Consider the following 21,257-nt stretch of genomic DNA (forward strand, 5'->3'; position numbering starts at 1 on the left):
TTTCTCCTGATATTCCACCTCCAGAGGTAGAGAGAGACTGATGCTGAGATCAGACACACTGATGCTGGACAATAAACTGTTTCCTTTGTACCAGGAGAGAGTCACATGACCCACATTCACCACTGAACAAGACAGTGAACAATTCTGCTGTGATGATGATGATGGTGATGATGATGATGAACAGTTTGTGGTAATGTTAGGAACAGGCAAACGAGCTGAAAAACATGAGAGAATAAAGTTGCTTACACTTATTTTTGTTGCAGTGTGTTGACAGTTCAGTACAAGTTAGACAGTTAAGCTCAATCAAATGTATTTGTGGCAGTGTAGATTAGCAAAAAAAAAAAAGAAAAATAAATAAATAAATAATTCTGCTTGTCCAGTAGAAAAGTACAAATCTTTTATAGTGACACACTTACAATGGCAGTGAATGAGGCTGATTCGTAAACATCAAAATACTACTAAAGCCACAAGACGTGAGCAGTATGAGAGGAGAACAAACAATCCCCCCCCAAAAAATATAAAATTACTAACCTTTTTTTGTGTACATTTTTATGGGTTCAATTCAGTTCGAATTTATTTGTATATATGACTGGGTTTATACACCATAAACCTGAAAAATGCTCTTTAGCTCAAATTATTTCCAAATTTTAACAGATTAATGTGTTTTATTTGGATTATTTTGCTTTGATGCTTTTAAATGCTTCAAATAAGTAAATATTAATTTAGATTTTAAGCTCCTTACTGTAACCTCTTTTTAATTTGAAAGAAAATGATTAGCGAGTCTGAATTATTTTTGTTGCGCAACAGTATGCCACAAATGCTGTGGGTTGAGGCTGAGCTTAAAACTTCTGCTGAAACATAAATATTCCTTTAATAACCCCAGGAATATTGAAACATTTGAACAAATGATCTCTATACTCACTATAGACAGAAACACTGAATGTTTTTGATGACCACTTGACTCCACTTCTCTGTACTTCATAACGTCCTGCGTGTTTAATTGTGATGTTTGTGATGGTCAGAGATCCAGTCTGATTGTCCAGCTTCAGTCTGTCTCTGAATCTCCCATCAGTACCTTCAGATGTGGAGAAGATTCCAGCAGCTTTACTGATTTCAGCTATTTGAGACGTTTCAGCTCCAAACTTCCACAGTACGTCTTCGTCTTCACGTATTTTAGTAACATCAGTGTTCAGAGTAACAGAATCACCCTCCATCACTGACACTGACTCACCAAACACACCTGATGAATATAAAGTTTTTTTCACAGATTAAGGTTAACAAAGTCTGTTTTAATTTCCAAGTACACGGAACAGCAACAGAGAGACAAAAAACTAAAAGAGATGTTTTTATCTTTGATGTTGTACAAGACTCACTGAAAGATAAGCCTGTATACAAAGTAGTTTTTTTTTACTTACCAATTATACGCCACACACACAAACAGAACAAAACAAACATGTGAAACATTTTCATCAACGGTTCAATGAGAAGTCTGACCTAATAAGACTGTCTGCTCAAAAACACAGTGTGTGAATCCACCCCCAGCAGTTTGATGACCCTCCTATGGCACGCACACACACACACACACGCGCACGTACACACACACACATGCTTTTATAAATAAAATCATTTGATTCTATTCATGATTTTATATATATAAATAGTTGAAGTCTTTTTAATGACACTTTAACTGCTCTTATTAGCAGTATTAATTAACTACTGATTTAGTTAAACGTGTAAAAGTACATTAGATTAGTCAACCTAATTTTCAAGATAAAATAAATCTGAAGTATTTTAAAATGGTTTCATAATCATTCTGTTGTTTCAGATGGCTAAAACAGTTTATCTTCTCATATTATTAATGGTCTGAGGTGTGAAACAAGCAGCTCAACATTTGAGTCAAACTGAAGCACTGTGGTCAGGTCTCTTAAGAAAAGTGGTTTGATCTGCTGGATGGACAAATAGCTTTGGCAGGAAAGTAGCTGATTGTTTGATGTGGGTTTAGTTTGCAGGCGAGGGGCTTCTTCTTCCTGTTCTGCTGTCATGAGCCCTCACAGTTTGACTTGCTTATACAGAATAGCTTTACATTAAAAAAAATAAAATAAATGAATTTATTAAAAAGTCAAATCAGAGTCACGGGTCAAACTGGATTCTTACCCATCATGAATAGCTGAAACTTTGGATGCTCTATTTATTATTTCTTTATATTATTATTATTATTAATAATAATAGTATATTCCTTCGAAACATTGACCAAAAACAGTACAATCTCACTATTTATATTATGCACTAAAACACAAATTGCTAGAAGAACCAATTACACACACACACACACTTTTCTCCCAACTACATTTTAAAATGGTTCTTTACTTGATGAACGTGATGCACATGGTTGCCATCATGTGTTCAAAACAATGAATAGCACCCATGAACTTGATTCTTTTTCATTAATATTTTTTATTACATTTAATTTTATTTTTAAAGAAATTAATGTAATCATCTTAGCAATTGGTAAATGAATAATCATCAGCCAAACTCACAAAATTATAACATAAGAATTTTTTATTTTATTTTGTATTCCCAAAATACTACTTAAAAATAAGATGACAAACCTTACAATTTTTGGCACTTTTGGGCTTTAGTTAGAGACTCCAAACTTACAATGCTTAATGTTGAAATGTTCTCTATCTGTGCACCAAATTTCATAACTTTCCAGAAGGTGGTTCTATTGGGCGACAGACTCAAAATAGATGAAGCAAAAGAAGAACACCAGCAATTACAGTGTGCATATCTTCAGTGCTTAGCCCCTACTTAGATATATACAAAAATAATATAATAAAATGTAAGTAATACTGAAATAACATTTGCAGTAAAAAGAATAGAAGAAAAAAATTCTGAAGTGATAAGAGATAGGAAATGTGCAGAGCCAGGGGTCATGAGGACTGGAATTGAGAACCACTGGTGTACAACAGTAGTTCCTACCCACTGGGCAAAGTTACGTCCAGTGATTGTCTTTTTTATGTCTTTGCTGACGTTGAAAAGACGTCCACTGAGGAGCCAGAATGAAAGTTTTTATGACGTCTTTTTTTGACGTCTTCAGTACGTCTGATTTACACGTTCACAGAACCTCCTTACAAGGTTAAAAACTAGTTCAAAAGTGGTCAGTGGACATATTTTCAACATCATTTAAGATTCATTTAGGCATAACTTATACAGTTTCTGGACCAAATCAACACTCATTCATTCAGACTCGTGTTATTTCAATGTAATTTTCAGACACTGTGTTTGTCCTAAAATCAAGAAAATAAAAGAATCTTTATGAAATAATGAAATAACTGACAATTGAGCATGTGGTAAAAATAAACTGCAAATCGAAGACATTAAATCTCTGAAGATCTCAGCAGAGGAGGATCAAACATCTCCACAAACACGGAATCATTAGATTGACTTTATTTCTGTCAGACATCCAGAGAAGCTGGAGCTGGAAGCTGGAACAGAGGTTTAAATGTTGATATTTGATTCATTTGAAGTCACCATTGTGGTGATCAGTGTTTGGTTTAGTTGGGATCTTGATCAGTCTCCGATGATCACAGCGTCGAGACCCATCTCGCGGAGGGGAGCAAAGCGGTTCCAGGTGGAGATCTAGAAGATCGTAGGAGAAGAAGTTGTTGCCCAGGCCTGGCTCGCGTCCTCCGCTGTGGATGCACCCAGGGTCCGTGGTGTCCCAGCGCCGGAGTGAAGGACATCTGGAAAGATCACATCCTGGTTGTACCGGCCCTGTGCAGAGAAACACATGGAGTAGACGTGGTGGGACTGTTAACAGAATGCGTGGTGGGACTGTGCACAGAATGCCGCTCGAACGTGTCCTCACCTGCAATAAAAGGTAGACATTTATCCACCATTAAACCAAGTAACAGTGTGTACAGCAGTGGTAATGTGGGTTATTAGCAACCACGCTTGCTGATGCTAACGGGCTATAAGCTTATAGTGGACCCAGGAGATCAAAATAAAACTACTGGTAGCGACTACTGGCACCTCAGTCCTCTGTCGCTCTGGCTCAACCGTTGCACACCTCCGCGTCTTTAACTTTAGCTAGTTTTTTATTTATTTTTACTAGCTCAACTAACATAGCTAACTTGTATCTTGCAAGGTTGTTATTTGGTTAATTTAGTCATTAAAGTTACACAGACCGTTAGTTAGACAGTGCATTGTGATGATAGGATATGTAGCATAAATGTGGATGATCCCAGCAAATAAAAAGTATAATTGCAAAAAGAAAGATTATTATCTATTTTTAAATTGAAGAGGCTGACATGTGGAACAATTTGAGACTGACTTTTGACCAAAAAACTGAAGTCATGATTTTAATAATTGTTATTTATAATAGGCTACAGTGAAGAATTTCAGCTGCATAACTCATGTTCATGGCTCTTAAAATTGCTGATGAAAGAAGCCCATGTACACTGCTGCTCTGGAAAATGTATCAAGGGAAATGTATCTACCCTCTCACAGGATGTAATGTTTAATTAAATGTTTTGTTGAATGCAATTGGTTGCCTTGTATATTTTTCACTGTTTACATTTCTTCTTGACTTAAACTGAGCAGCTTCTGGCATTCATTGATATTCACTTGTTGTGCATGTGTATATATTTATGTGAATGTATATATATATATATATATATATATATATATATATATATATATATATGTGTGTGTGTGTGTGTGTGTGTGAGCATATATATATATATATATATATATATATATATATATATATATATATATATATATATATATATATGTGTGTGTGTGTGTGTGTGTGTGTGTGTGTGTGTGTGTGTTTACATATATATATATATATATGTAAACACACACACATGTTATGGATCGTATTTAGGAAAAGAGAACACACTTTAAGTGTAGTAAACATAGTAATCAGTTCATGAGCGTTAATATTTGCAGGGAAAATGCTGTAATATAGTCGTTGCTGTAAATGTATTTTACGCTATAGGAGCCGCCCGATCTTCCCTCCAAAATTATACACAAAAACTGATTAATGCTGTGTTTCCGCCACTCCACAGAAAAAAATGCTATTATATGTATGTAATGCAAGTGTCAACGTAATAATCAATACATATTATCCGTCAATATTTACCTATAATTGCTGCAAATATAGTTGAAGCTTGTCTGTCCCGCTTCAAACCATTCAAACTGGTTGACAGCACGGAGTTGTTTGGAACTATTGAGAGCTACATGAACCACGTGACAGCGTGGCGGCGAGATCAAACGCTGAGTCCCAATTCGCCTACTTATACTACGACCTAAAACTATGTACTTTTTTTGTGAGGAAAAAGTACATACTTTTGAGTGTGTAGCAAAAAAGTATGCACGTTCTGGGACATACTTCGATGACGTCATGCAACGTGAACGACAACGTGGTTGCCTAGTTACGCACACCACAACTGTTAACATTTCATTCATTCTTTATTTTCAATAAAATTTTATTTACTATTCCTATCTTTTTTTCTCATCATTTTTTTCCACTGCTGCATCCAGCTGCCATGCTTACATCACCGCAAAGCTCCTCCCTCCTGCACGCAATGGGTTGTGGGCAATATTAGCACTTAGAGTGTGCATTGATCTGCACTTCAAATTAAATAAAATAGTAGACCATCCGGGTATCTTTGGAATACTCTTTTCAACATACTACGATTTGGGACGTACTAATTCTAGTTTTGCATACTATTTAGGACGGATAGTATGCGAATTGGGACTCAGCAAAAGAGTGTCGCAACTCTCATATTTAACGGCTCTGGTTGGACCCGTATGATTTTAACATGCATACATGTTTTTAGATACAATAATATACATTAAATATAGGGAAGTACATATGGCATTATATTGATATGCTCAATGTGTAAGCTCAGGTATAAGAAGGTCTTCACAGCTTTTCAGTGTTATCAGCATAAGGGCAGAGTAATTTAGACAAAACTCCTGAAATTGTTCTGCTTCTAACAAACACATTCTGTTTCAAGTAAAGGAATATTACAATAGAGAAAATTAGCAGTTTTTATTATTATTATTATTATTATTATTATTGTTGTTGTTGTTTTACTGCAGTAAAACACACACACAATAGGCCTAAAAGCACAGCTAGACAGTCCAAGTTGTAAATTGTACACTTTTATTTAAATACATGATCAGAGACATATACGCAATACAGATGCTTTCGAGGGCATTTTCTCTGGGTTATATTTCCATAATAAAAAAAAATCAGAAGATGGTCTAATAAAGGATTTCGTTATATAGTGAATTACTCTTGCCCTGTAGGTGCACCTTTTTTTGAGAACCTTTTAAATAACAAAATGATGACATGCCCAATATGATTTGTAAGAATACAGTTGAGTAGGGCACGTTTCTTCAACAGCACATCAGAAATTGCAGTAATACAAGATTTTGTGTGACAGTTAAATAATGTATATGTTTATTTAATCTTTTACAGTAATGGATACATTTAATAAAGATTACATAAGAGCTGCAAACAATATTATCTTATTCCATTCATACAGGGCATGTTGAAAAAGACATTGAGTAAGGCATGGCATTTAAATAAAAAAAGAACTCTGCCTGAATCAGTCACGTGCATTATTTATTGAAACATACAATACATTTTTACAGAACTTTATATTTTTAACGTTCATTATTAACTGCTGTCTGAAGCATGCCAGTTTTGAGCAACTGTCCCTTTAAAAAATACAACCAATAGCACTGAGGGGGAAGGATTAACAACCACTCGACATTTTTAAGGTGGAACGGCTAGTTCGGCGAATAAGGAGCTGGAGTCAGCCTCGTGCAGCGGGAGTCGGAATTCGGCACAAAACCGTTTCCGACACAGCATTTGTCTCACTGTACACTAATTATTATTTTTTATTATTGTAAGGGGTAGGTTTAGGGTTAGGTAGGCAAGACTCGTCATACAATTACATAACACCAAAGGATTTTTGAAAAAAAAAACACACGAATGATCAATGACTTTCACTTTCACTTCGAGTCAGGGACAACACCCTATATTCTCCATAGAACCTGCGTTCATTTTTGTGTGGAAAAGTGGTGAAAATGAAGGTCTCCGTATTACTCGGAATGTGTGCACTCTTCCTGTCTGGTAAGAAATGTATTTGTGACACCATTTTTTAATTTAAAAGATAAAAACAAATGGCGCTGTGACGTAGACTTTATAATTTTGTGCCAGTTTTGATGAATGTACCACTCGCTATAGCTGTTTTGAGTTGCTGAGTGTTTCAGATTACACGGTGATCGACATGACCCCATTTAAGCTTGTGTTTTCTGTATGTTTGTCCGTCCGTGGTCCCGTTCCTCAAGGCCTACTCTCGGCCTATGGGCTAGGTGCACAAGATGGCGCCGGTGAGCTTCAGCGACGCGAGTGTGTGCGTACTTATTTCCGGTCTTGCGACGCTCGCATTGACTGTAAGGGAAACTTACATACGAAACTTGGCTAGATGTATATAATTAATGATTTTCAAATTTAACAGCCGATAGTGGTATATCAAAAACATGGGGAAACATCCTTCCTATATTTTGCGTACCTCTGTGTGGAAATTCATCAAGATACAACGCGGAGATTGCTTTATTCTTCTGTTGATTATGCGGATCAGCGTCAGGTCAGGTCCACAGGGATTTCTTTTTTCAAACACAAACCTCTCAAATATGCAATACTTCTCATTTTCGAAGAGCTGGTTTTGTTCTGTTATGTAAGATAAATGTTTCTGACTGTCAAAAGACGCACAGATGTCTGATAAAGCATGTTTTATTAACTTTATTTGATAACATAATTTATAACTAACCACAATTAAACGTAATATGGTAGGTTTGCCTTAAATAAAAGATCGCTGTTTGCATTCATGTGTGTTTTTATCTGTTTATTTGTTTTGTGAAAGATCTGCAGCATAAATAATTATCTGTATATGAGCAGCCATGTATTTCTTTGCATTAATTATCAGATTAAACAGATATTAAAATTAGTCACGTATTTTTTACTGTGTAAAATAATAAAATATTTTGTGAAAAAACGATGAAACAGACTGATGTATGTGTACAATTGAGAAATGGATACTTCTGAAGATAAATCGCAGCCCACATCTCACGAGGTAAATATTTAATATAAAAAAAATAATAATAATAATGCAAACATTTTCGAGAAATAAGTCATTTGTCTTACATATTTGGTAAGATAAACATACGTTAGCTGTGTATACAAACCATGAGTTCAACTTTCATCTCTTTTATGATGGTACTGTGGTACTCTCATTACAAGATATGTGTAAATTTGTGCAGTGAAAATTTGCTGAACCGTTTGAAAAGGGAACATTCAACCAGGGACGCTGTCATGGGAGGGAAGATTAGGACAGATTAGGGTGTGGGCAGTGTCTTTTTAAACCTTGTGGAATGCAGAATCTGATTTCTACGGAAGGGGACTCTAAAATGTTAGACTCAACAGCCTCGTGCATATAGTGTGGTTGTGCTTCGGGTGATCCTTGAAAGAGTCCCAGCTCTAGGTCCTTTCTGACGCCGTCAAGTCACCTTTATTTAAAGCGCTTTTAAACCAAAACATTGCGTCAAAGCAACTGAACAACATAAATAAGGAAAACAGTGTGTCAATAATGCAAAATAACAGTTAAAGGCAGTTCATCATTTAATTCAATGATGTCATCTCTGTTCAGTTTAAATAGTGTCTGTGCATTTATTTGCAATCAAATCAATGATATCGCTGTAGATGAAGTGTCCCCAACTAAGCAAGCCAGAGGCGACAGCGGCAAGGAACCGAAACTCCATCGTTGACCCACATAGCAACATGCAGCGTGGAATGATGGCCTATCTGAGCCACAAAATCTGTGTCTATATTACAAATGAAGTATTTTCAGCCTTAATAAGCCTGTTAACAAGCAGAATCACTGAAGGAAAGAAAAGAACAGTAAAAGAGACAAGCAGAAACACAAGAACTACAACTGACTTCAGCCACAACCTTAAATTAAATCAACTGAAGATAAAAGAAGACATTAAATCTCTCAAGATCTCAGCAGAGGAGGATTAAACAACTCCACAAACTGCATTACCAGCTTCACTTATTACTAACCAGACTTACTTTATTTTTGTTACACATTTACAAAAGTTTTATTGAAAATAATGAGTACATTTAAAACTGAGGCAGTTTTATTCCTAATAAGAATATTTATTGTTGTCATCTACTTTAACATTGTAAATACACCGTTTGAACATTAACACTGGACTGTGCTTACATACAGGTAACGTAAATAATTATCCTGTGTAACCACTAGAGCTGACCTGAAACTGAGAACCACTGCTTTAAACAATCCTAATTAATTTTTTTAATTCATTTTTTTATTAATTCATTTAAATTGTACCAAAATTTGCAATTATATTTTTCAGAAAACCCTTTGATACTATTATTAGGGTTGCCACCCATACCCTTAAAATATGGAATCGTCCGTATTTGAGAATAAAATCGCGCGTCCCACAATTGTATCAATACGCGTTGAATCAATATGTATTTACCCAGTATTTTGTCTTCAATGCATCCCATACAAATTATCCCACCTGAGGCACTTTTTTTCCAGGTTTTTTGTTTATCACCTCAATCTTTTTCTGATTGATTACATAATATTTCATAGGTTGACTATTTGTTAAGAAATAATGTTAAAAATGTTAATGAATCATGATATGGTATGATTTGTTGGTAACATTTTGCAATAAGGTTAATTTATTAAACATTAATGTTTTAACTAACATGAACTAACAATGAGTAAGTAATACATTTGTTACAGTATTTATTAATCTTTGATAAGGTTAGTTAATAGAAATAAAGCTGTTCATTGTTTGTTCATGTTAGTTCACGGTTCATTAACTAATATTAACAAGATTTTAATAAAGTATTATTAAATGTGGAAATTAACATGATCAAACATTAACAATTGCTGTATAAGTGCAGTTCATTATTAGTTAATGTCAATTATTGTAGTTAACTAATGAACCTTATTTTAAAGAGTTACTGATTTGTTTATTACGGTTAAGGTGTACAGTCAGACAAAGCATTATTTTAATAAGAGGGATATATTTAATAATAAAAATATAGTGCCTATGTGAAGCAAATGAACAACTTAACTAATTTAAATGATTGCATTATTCAATATGCTACTGTAGAATTAACAATAGACTATATAAAATAGTTACAATAATAGTAGTTAATAATACAAATAATAGTAAAAAAGAAAAAAAAAACGTACCAATAATAATAATAAAAAAATTGTGTTTTATATATGAATTTAGAAATGTTTGTAGATCGGTTATTTATTATGTCGTTTCACTGTTTGAATGGTGTTACTGTCTGCAAACAATGACAAATATATCATCCAAAATCTGTGTTCACGCCACCTTATACAATACTGAAGTTCATTAGCAATTTCTCATCCTACTCCTCTCTAGGTTACAGCAGCAGAGTTAACGCAGGTGTACCACATGGTTATAAGTTATAGCTGAGGTTGTGTTTAACCTTGTGGTATTTTTTATGAAAACATATTTTAAGTTGTGATTTACCATCACTGGCACGTCATTGGACCTGTGGTCATCGTGGCCCAGAGGGATGTCCCCCCCCCCCAGGTGTCCCTTATTTTTCTGTATTGAAAGTGGCAACCCTAACTATTATAAGAATAAAAACATATATAACACACATACACTGTAAAAAAAAAAAAAAAAGGCCTATTATCTATAATAAGCATACATAATTTTAAAGTGAAAAAAAGTGACATGAATTATACTTACTTAGAATTAATGCTCTACATTTAACCCAACCAAAGTACACACACACACACCATGATCACACTCCTGGAGCAGTGTTCATCATTTATGCTGCGGTGCCCTGGGAGCAATTGGGGGTTCAGTGCCTTGCTCAAGGGCACCTAAGTCGTGGTATTACCGGCCCAAGTTTCGAACCCACAACCCTAGGGTTAGGAGTCAAACTCTCTAACCACTAGGCCACGACTTTATATTATTCAAATAGTCTAAATAAATAAAAGACCATAACATGGGTCAAATAACTTTTTTTATTATTATTGAAAGTTTGTTTCCAAAGCACAAGGACATACGAAGTCTTGTATATTAACTTCTTTACTCAATGCATTTTAGACTGAACTCAACACATGGTACATAATGCATGTTAAATAAATCCAGTGTTAATTATACCTTCATACGTTAGCAGTCTTGTGGCATGAAGTCACATGTATTTAACATTTTTGTTTGTTTTTAAAGGAACTATTACGTGAAAATTACTATATTGCATATTTTAACATCAACCTAATCCACTGGGCAAAGTTACGTCCAGTGGACGTCTTTTTATGTCATTGCAGACGTTGAAAAGACGTCCACTGAGGAGACAGAATGTTTTTATGAAGTCTTTTTTAAAAATGTTTTTTATGTCTTCTTTACGTCCGATATAGACGTTCACAGATCCTCCTTGATACTTGATTCATTTGAAGTCACTATTGTGTTCGAAAGTGTTTGGTTTAGTTGTGATCTTGGTCCAGTTACTTCTATATATTACTTGGGCCATACAATAGTTTGTATAAGTGCAATTGTATACATTATAAGCACACTATTTCAAAAAGTAATATAAACATTTTCTGTTAATATGCCGCTGATATCATGTCAGGGAGGGCAGGGGTGCACACTTCTGTCTGTGAGAAGCAGGGTCAGATTAAAGTGGTCAGGAGCCCCTAGACTGTGTGACCATACCTGAGAAATGTATTTAGTGCCATATAATGCTCCACACGCAAATGGTAAGGTCAACTAATATACACACTCAAACACATGGCGGAAGCTAATCTTAAACTAGGGATGGGTGTTTTCCGCAAATATCACATTCGAATATTTGAGCTCACAAAAAACGAATATTTGAATATTCGTTGATTTAAATTAAGTTTAATGAGACGTTATTTTTCAGCAACATTTATTGTTTCCGTCATTTTGAACAAGCTTACACACAATAAGCTTGAACAATACACATCATGTTTTGTAGCTGAAAAACCTTTAGCAATGCGTGCAAACAAACAAAAGAACAGATTAAAAGCAAGAAAGAAAAAACGTAAAGCAGTATGCAGCAATTAGGCTATTGTAGAACGTAGCCTACACTTAACTTTGAAACTGTTAGTAAATATTTTTTTCTTTTGTTTTACATGTTCTTGTTAAAAAATACGGGCATGTAAACATGACTGGGGGAAAGTTGGCTCCTTAGTCTGTTAACAATAAGTCGGCCACGGAGAAAACGCGCTCTGACGGTACAGACGTTGTCGGGACTCACAAATAACGTGTGCTAAGCGAATACGTTCTGTGAAGCACTTCGTGTTTTCGTTTCACCACTGAATGGGATCTTCTTTCTTAGTTCTTAGGGGCCGTTCACATATCACGTCTTTTGCACGCTCAAGTTCGTTATTTCCAATGTAGGCGCGCGGTGTGCGCGCTCATAATGGAAGCGACGCAGTGCGACATGCTCGTTTTTTCCAGGCGCGTCCGCACCGCATCGAGTTAAAAACATCTCAACTTTTCAGAATGCTGCAAGCGCACCGCGGGTCATGTGAGAAGAACTAAACATTCAGCTTCATCCTTTCCTGTAACAACGTTGAAAGCTCAGCCAAGATGAAGGAACAGCTGATCATAGCTGTATATGGATTGCCATTTTTAAATAAATTTAGTAGCAGAGCTACTGAAAGCGATTTTTTTTTTTGTGCTGCAAATCCATTTATCCTTTGCTGAAATTTCCGCGTCTTCATGGAGAGGATCACAGAAAGTGACCAATTTTTTTTTTTTTTTTTTTTGCGAAATTCTAATATTATTTTTATTTATCAAATAATTAGAGCAGAACGAATATTCAAATGTTTGACTATCCGTGCACACCCCTATCTTAAACTATGGTTAATGTAGCAAAACCATGGTTTAACAATAGTAACCATGGTTCCCTTTCGAGGGAACTTCAAACTGCGTCCTCTTAGGGGTCGCTTTGGGGAACACCTCGTCGTGACCCGTGTCTGAAGCATACTTTGAAAAAATACCAATGCGTTGGCCGGCGAAAACCTCTGACGTCACTACCTGTGCAACTATAAATAAGCGACCGGAGCGCATGTCATTTATCTTCTTCGTCTTCAATGACTGTTTTGTTTGAAGCGTGCATCTGAGAAACGACCACAGTAAGAGCGATCATGGCATCCACTAGCAAGGAGTTTAAACAGTGCGTGCATCCATGTCGGCGTTATTTGACACCTGATGACACACACAGTCTTTGCGTCTCTTGTTTGGGCGAAGAGCATGCGCGGGATGTCCTTGAGGGGGCGATCTATTTGTAGTAAAATCATGGTTAATTTTCGTAAGGGTAGCTCCACCGTAAGAACATTTTGTTCATTTTAAATTTAAATACATAAATCTGGTCCTTTTTGAGAGCAGAATCAAGTGACTAGATAAATTAAGAAATATGTGTCCTTGTAAACAATTTTGTGCTAATAGTAATTTATTTATAGGTTGCATAGATGTGAATAGGATTGTAGGGCACAATTTTCACAATATGAATTCTTATAAAAGCTACAAATGCTCGTCAAGAGCAGGGAGTGATTTTCTCCTCGTCTTTTGTTGTTTGATTATCATTAAAGCCAACACTTAACTAAAGACACAAGACAGAAACAAGACACAAGATTTGGTTCATGAGGTTGAGATTTTTACACATTTCTTTTTTAAATCTCAATGAAGAAATATGCAGTATCATATGCAGTAAAAGACAACAACACTCAAACATTGTTAAGGGTTTTTCCACAAACTCCACTGACTGGCTTCTCTCCTGAATGATTTCATGTGAGTCTCATCTGCTCACGTTTCATCCATTTACAGTTATTTTTTAGATGTACAAAACCGCTCATTATGCTACTCTATACTGTCACATGGTATTTCTTATATTTTATTTCAATGTATTGCAAAATTGAGCACTGCACAAATAGTTTTACTTCCTGCTTCACTAGTCTATTCTTATAGTTTTACTGTTATTACAATACAATATATATATATTTTTTTCTAGTTATTTACAGGAAAGAAGTAAGCTATTTATGTGCAAGATATCCAATTTGATAGCATCAGGTTGGATATCTTGTACATAAATAGCTTACTTTTGTTTCACGAAACTAGGGGGATAGTTTTTTTTATCTCTTTAAAAATAGGCTTTACTGAATGTCTCGGTGTCATGCAAAACCAAACACATTGACATTTTCCACAAAATACTTGGACAATCAACATGTATTTTGAAATGACAGGTAATGAGAAAATAAAAGCACTATTTTAATCTTAAACATGAAGTAGTATTATTAAGTGCTGATATGGAGGAAAGCTAGATTATTTACCAGCTCTTTAAAGTGTTGTTATTTAACAGGGGTTGAAGAGAATATGAAATTATGCAATGATCGCAATTGTTTTTTTTTATTATTATTTATTTATTTATTTATTTTGCATTACGAAATGTTCTATATCATCCTTGAGACTCATATTCAGAGTGAATATGTAAATCAATGATATTTATATGTTTGTATATTTGCTTGTTACACTAATAATCCAGGCATTATGAATCTGTTAAAAACATATCCTAACACTTTACTGATGTATATTTTTGTCCCACTATCCCAGATTTATAATTAATGTTCATTTCTTCAACAGCTGTTTCCAGTGATGGTGAAGAAGTTGTGTCTGTGTCTGTGTCTGTGGAGGGAGATCAGTTCACTTTAAACACTGATGTGACAACAACCCCACAACAAAGAATAAGATGGTACTATAATGACATTCGCATCGCTCAGATGATTGGAGGTCAGAGTTTCATCTGTTCAGATGAGTGTCCTGAGACACTCAGAGACAGACTGAAGCTGGATCATCAGACTGGATCTCTGACCATCATGAACACCAGAACCACAGACTCTGGACTTTATCGACTACAGATCATCAGCAGCAGCAGCAGCAGTGACAAGATCTTCAATGTTACTGTTATTGGTAAGGGTGCATTTTATCTCTGTCACCTTCACATGCATGTCAAATAATTAACACAACTAACACATGCTGTTCACAAAACTGTTATTACAACCGTATGAACAACCATACAATATATATTTTTTTCAGCAATCTCTGCAATCTGATAAGTGTCTTTCTTATAAAGTATTCTGTTCTAATGAAAAAAAAAAAAAAAAAAAAACAGAGACCAAGATAGATTTGATTTCTGACACGGACTCACCCTATTTCATATTTAATAATTGTTTTAAAACATTCTGATGCTCAAGGTGGATCTTACAAAGTACATATATTTCACATTCTTAATTCTGTGTATTACTTTAAAACTAATTTAGTGCATTTTGTGAATGAATGTTAAAATATAATCAGCTACCAACATGGGTCGTGCTGTTGAAATGTGTGGGTAGACTAAATACATGCAACAACGGCTTCCAAAACTATAAAATATCTAAAAAGGGTCAATCTTTATCAACTACATAGAAACTATTTTCACAGCACTTTCTTGATGTATATTTTTGTTCTACTATCCCAAATGTCATTTAGTATTATCAGTTTATTTCTTTTCAGGTGCGTCTGGTGCGGATAGAGACGAGTGTGTGATGGGGGGAGATTCAGTAACTCTAAACACTGATGTAAAAACAAACCAAAATGACAGAATTAAATGGTTTTATGGTGACACTCGCATCGCTCAAATCACTGGAGATCTCATCTGTACAGATGTTGAGTGTAATGAAGATACTGAGAGATTCAGATACAGACTGAAGCTGGATCATCAGACTGGATCTCTGACCATCAGAAACTTCAGAAACACAGACTCTGGAGAATATCAACTACAGATCATCAGCAGCAGCAGCATCAGTGAAACGATCTTCAGTGTTTCTGTCTGTGGTGAGTCATTTAGACACAAGTCCAAGACTAAAAATAACCAAAACAGTTAAGGTTACACTGGATATTTCAAAAGAATAGAAGCATTATGAAGATAATGATATTTATATACAAACTCCTGTTTATCAAGAACTGGCTGTTCCAAACGTTGTTGTTGTTTGTCCTTTTGACATTTATTTCTGTGAAAGTAAAAAAATAATAATATTTGATTGAATTGGTTTAATAATAATAATAATAGTATTCCCAACTTTAAGAAAGTGTTTTTATAGGTGCAGCTGTTTTAAGTTGAGCTGGCTAGCATTTTTTGAGTTATCGTTAGTTTGAATATTGACAGGATTTTTTGTTTTTATTATTTTTTTGTTAAAAATTATTAACTACATTTTTTTTTTTGCTAACGGTGGTTAACTACACGTTCAGTTGCATCAATCTAAAGTTTGAAATCAAATCAATATGATTAATGTGTTTTAAAGATAAAATATGCATTTCAAAATATGAAACAATATGGAAAAACTATTTTTCAAGATATATGTACCTCATTTGTTTGTGTAAGGCCAAGTTTTCAGCTTCAAGAATAAACCAATCCAGCAGAATTCTTCACACAGATTATAAATGAGTTTGTGTATATTATTACAGTGACGCTCAGATCTTTTTATTCTGTTTTCTTGTATGCTAATTGCTGTTATTATGATTTCCCTTTATATCATAATCATAATAAGTCATGTTGATTCATTGCTGCACAGGGAATCACTTGTTTACTTTGTGTCTCCACATTGATGGTTATAATAAATATATATAATAACTGCACTTGTTTTTTTATTAATTGCACAGCTGTAATATCACATACACATTCATGTTCATATACAGTACATAGATCATATTAAACATTTGCTGTGTTGATTTTATAGTTTTCACCTTTAAAACAGTTTGATATAAAGCAAAGAGTTGTGTGATGTTTTTCTTCCGCAAAAGATCCTCCAATCATCTGTTGGTTTGTGTTTCAGATGTTCCTGCTGCTGATCGAGAAGAAGTGACAAAGTCAGTGAAGGAGGGAGAATCTGTCACTTTGGATCCTGCCGTAGGAAGAATAGCATATAATGTGATGAAGTGGTATTTTAACGAGTTTCTCATCGCTGAAATCACTGGAGATCAGAGTAAGATCTGTTCAGATGATGAGTGTAAAGAGAGATTCAGAGACAGACTGAAGCTGGATCCTCAGACTGGATCTCTGACCATCATGAACACCAGAACCACAGACTCTGGAGAATATACACTACAGATCATCAGAAGCAGATTCAGCATTCACCATCGTCGTCGTCGCCGCAGCATCATCATCACGAGTACTAAAATATTCAATGTTTCAGTCATTGGTGAGTATAATCCCTTTTTTTCTTGAGGATTTTTATAATGCAGGTCACTATTTTTAAATCCAGGCAGTAAAAATGACTGTGTGTATTTATTGTTTCAGATTCAAGTTTGTCTTCTGGTGCTATAGCAGGAATAGTTATTACTGTTCTGTTTGTGGCTGCTGCTGCTGCTGTTGGTGCTGTGATTTACTGTCGCAAAAAACCACGTGAAGTAAGTATTAGAGTTGATTTAACAAGATATGTGATTTTATTGTGCAGATTGATTTAAAAGAACCTCATTACACTGCAAAATAATTATATGTTGTAAATACAAACATTATTGGAGTTATTTGTTAAAAAATATATGTATAATTTCAGTTAAAATGTCATATTTAATTCAATCTATTACTTGTTTCCTTGTAATTATTTGTGAAATTTCCTAAGAATTTCAGTGTTTGACTACATTAATATTTTTATGTAGTTATAATTAATTATATAATTTATTTATCCCAATTGGTGTTACAGCAAGTCAGGATGTTATGCAAATGAACACTTTAAAACCTTTTTTATCATGCTAATGAAAGTTATGAAATGAAAGCTGGTGTCAAAAACAATAATACACAAATTAGCTTAAAAACTAAATCACAAATAATAAAACAAAATTGCAAATTTATTCAAAGAGATAGTAGAGAGTACTGCTATATAATAACCAGTACTGCTAACTGGTGTGTGTGTGTATATATATATATATATATATATATATATATATATATATATATATATATATATATATATATATAACTTTATTTTTTCCACTTATTTATTTCCACATTTATTCATTTATTCATTTCTTTGTACATAGGGTAATGAGGAGGGTGTGTTTTACTGCTAATAATACTTAATTCAATTCATATTGCTTTATTGGCAAGTTATAATTAGATACTATGGAATGTCAAAGCCGACATAATTAGAAATAATAAATAGATGTATAAAAAAAGTAAAAAAAAAAAGCAAATATAAATAAATATATAAATAAATGTCAAAACAAAAGTAAAAATAAATAATTATTTATTTATAATTGTATTTCTTATGTATTTTTATAAAATTCCACATATATTTACACTTTTATTTATTTCCACATTTATTTTTACATTTCTTAGTACGTAGGGTAATGAGGAGGGTGTGTTTTACCTCGAACCAGAGTAGGCAAAACTAAAGGCTCAGTGTTTGTAATTGCATGCCAAATAATAAAAAAATTAAAATAATAATAATCACATGGTGCAGGTTACTTTTGTCTTCCTGGATATTGTGATATTTAAATCACAATCCACTTTGTGGCATAAGTTGTGAGTGACGTAGGAATGTGTTTCCATGTCTAAGCCTGTATGAGCACTAATTATTCAACATCATAACTCCTGTGAATCTATTTTCTTACAGGGGCCCCTGTAGAAGAGCCCAAATCAGACACACAATGTAGGTCTAATGGGGCGCCACCTAATCCATCCGAGACAGAAGCCTCCTGCATGTTCGTATCGGTTCCCTGAAGAGTCCTGAAATGAGTTTTTGCGAAGTCTGACAAACCAATTTGATTTTGACATCAACAACTGATGAGCTGTAAATAGTTTTTTAGGGAATTAAATAATGCATTAAAACATGTAACATATGTATATGTAAATATGTGTATATGTAAATATGTGTATATGTAAATATGTGTATATGTAAATATGTGTATATGTAAATATGTATATGTATACATACATTATATATTAAATTGCATAGAGAAAGATGAACGGCAACATATCAGTAATTAAGTAAGGAACAGACAAACTACAAGCAATAGAAGAAAAATTGCTTTATGTTAGTCAGCATAGAGCTGATGAAATCTTTAGATGGGAATTGTGTGCCGTTTACACTGTTTCTCTGTTTCTTAAATCATTAGCCAGCAGTAATTAATGTGAGAATATTTCAAGAGCAGCTTGAATTACTGATTTAATGTTACATCTTTACTACTGTAGACATGGCATCTTGATAACACTAAAGAGGAGCATGCCTGTTGGATGAGGAACATGAGTGTTGGATGTTGCTCTCTCTCAGTCTTATTTAACCAGCAAGTCTTCTGTGATCAACCAGCTTGAACATTCATTTTACCGTACTCTGTTTCTTTATTCTGAGTAATGTTGCTTCTGTCAAACAGATGCTCTGGGTTCTGGTTCTTGACATACCTCGGGAGCTGAACCTCTACACTGAGAAGCAGCAACAAATTGCCAAACTTGTAAAGCTTGTAATAAATCACTCAACGACTGAAATCTGACTTTGTCAGTGATTTGAGTTCATCATAACTGAACAAATATGACATTGAATGTCTGTGGATTCTGGAATGTGATTATTATATAATATTTTAGGATTCAACCTTTTGGTTTTACTGAGCTAACTTTTAACTAGCTGCTCAACTCCAGTCTGTTCACATGCTGTAACTGTTAAAGCTTTTTAACCCTTGTACTCTGTTTGGGGTCTTTTTGATGTAATTTGCTCGATCTAAATGGCATGAGGCTTTGTGGTTGTCAACACTTGGTAGTACGGATGAGATGAATTAAAAATTGAATTGATATCTGGTTGTATGTTACCGTGAAAAAAAGTCACTCATCATATATGAAAGATAAAATCAATACCTTTACTTTTTAATTTGTCTAAATCAATAAGGCAATCCTTCCACACGTTCACCCAGAGACATCAAATGAAAACTATAAAAATGGGGAATTTTTTGTTACATCATTTGTCTAAAATGTTTTTTTTTACAATAATGATTTTGTAGTTTCTTGTGAAAAAGAGCTATAACTATGCGGAAAATGAGTCACTGCTCTACACTAGAGCCATCTGGTGGCTGTAGTTAAAATTGTATGTTTATTATTATTATTAATATTTGAAAAGTGTTTGTTTTCAAATAGCTGGAAACAATTTGGCATTAAACTATGACACTTTGTCAACGTTATCCTCATGATTTAATAAAAAAATGTATAAAGTGAATTTTACATAAGCTGTTTTTATATAAATTTTAAAATATATAATATGTCCTCCAAAACACTACACAAATGTGGAGTAAGAACATTAATAAACTGAGTAAAAATAAATTTGTTTAAAAAAAAAAATAGTTACAAAATTGCATTTTTATATGTAAATGAAATGTTCCAGGTAATTTATAGCAAAAGTGTAATGCAGCTCTCTAGTGTTGGAACTAAGACCACCTTGTTGAGTCAGAGTCTGAGTACTGATCAGAAATCAGAAAGGGCTTCATTGTGAAGAGTGTTTACACACACAAGGAACTTGTCTTGGTGACTGGAGCTTCCAGTGCAGAAGAAAGTACAGACATAATGCAGATACACAGTAAAATGAAATATAACACTAACAATAAAGAGAAATGAAAATAAATGTACATATATATATATATATATATATATATATATATATATATATATATATATATATATATATATATATATGTGTGTGTGTATTTAAACATTTAAATATTGAACAGAAATTGGAGACTGAAAAAATGTAAAAATCCCCAGAAAATGCAACTTAAAAAATGATTTTGCAATTCAGTTGCAAAAATGAGCAGTACATTCAGATGACATAACACCTACTATAGAAAAACAAGAATTTTATTGATATTGACAAAAGAACAGAGTGCACATAAACTGCACAATTAAAACAAATCAAACCAGCAACTTTACTGAAATTGCTATTATTACACTGTAAAAAAAAAAAAAGTTGCGTCAACTTAAAAAAATAAGGCAACTTATTGCAAGCGATTTTTTGAGTAAACTTAACAAACGGGACTAAAGTCCACCCAACTTAGAATAACTTAATATCACAAGTAGTCACAACATAAATAGTCATGTTAACCTAAAAAATATCAGA

General features: G+C 33.9%; 1 protein-coding gene across 1 annotated transcript in view; it reads left to right on the forward strand.

Annotated features, from left to right (window-relative positions):
- The window catches only part of LOC113082688 (dentin sialophosphoprotein-like), a 146,674-nt gene that overhangs the window by 53,690 nt on the left and 71,727 nt on the right, over positions 1 to 21,257 (forward strand). The gene's annotated exons all lie outside the window — the stretch shown is intronic.

Source organism: Carassius auratus, unplaced genomic scaffold (genome assembly GCF_003368295.1).
Source record: "Carassius auratus strain Wakin unplaced genomic scaffold, ASM336829v1 scaf_tig00036718, whole genome shotgun sequence".
NCBI classification, from domain to species: domain Eukaryota; kingdom Metazoa; phylum Chordata; class Actinopteri; order Cypriniformes; family Cyprinidae; genus Carassius; species Carassius auratus.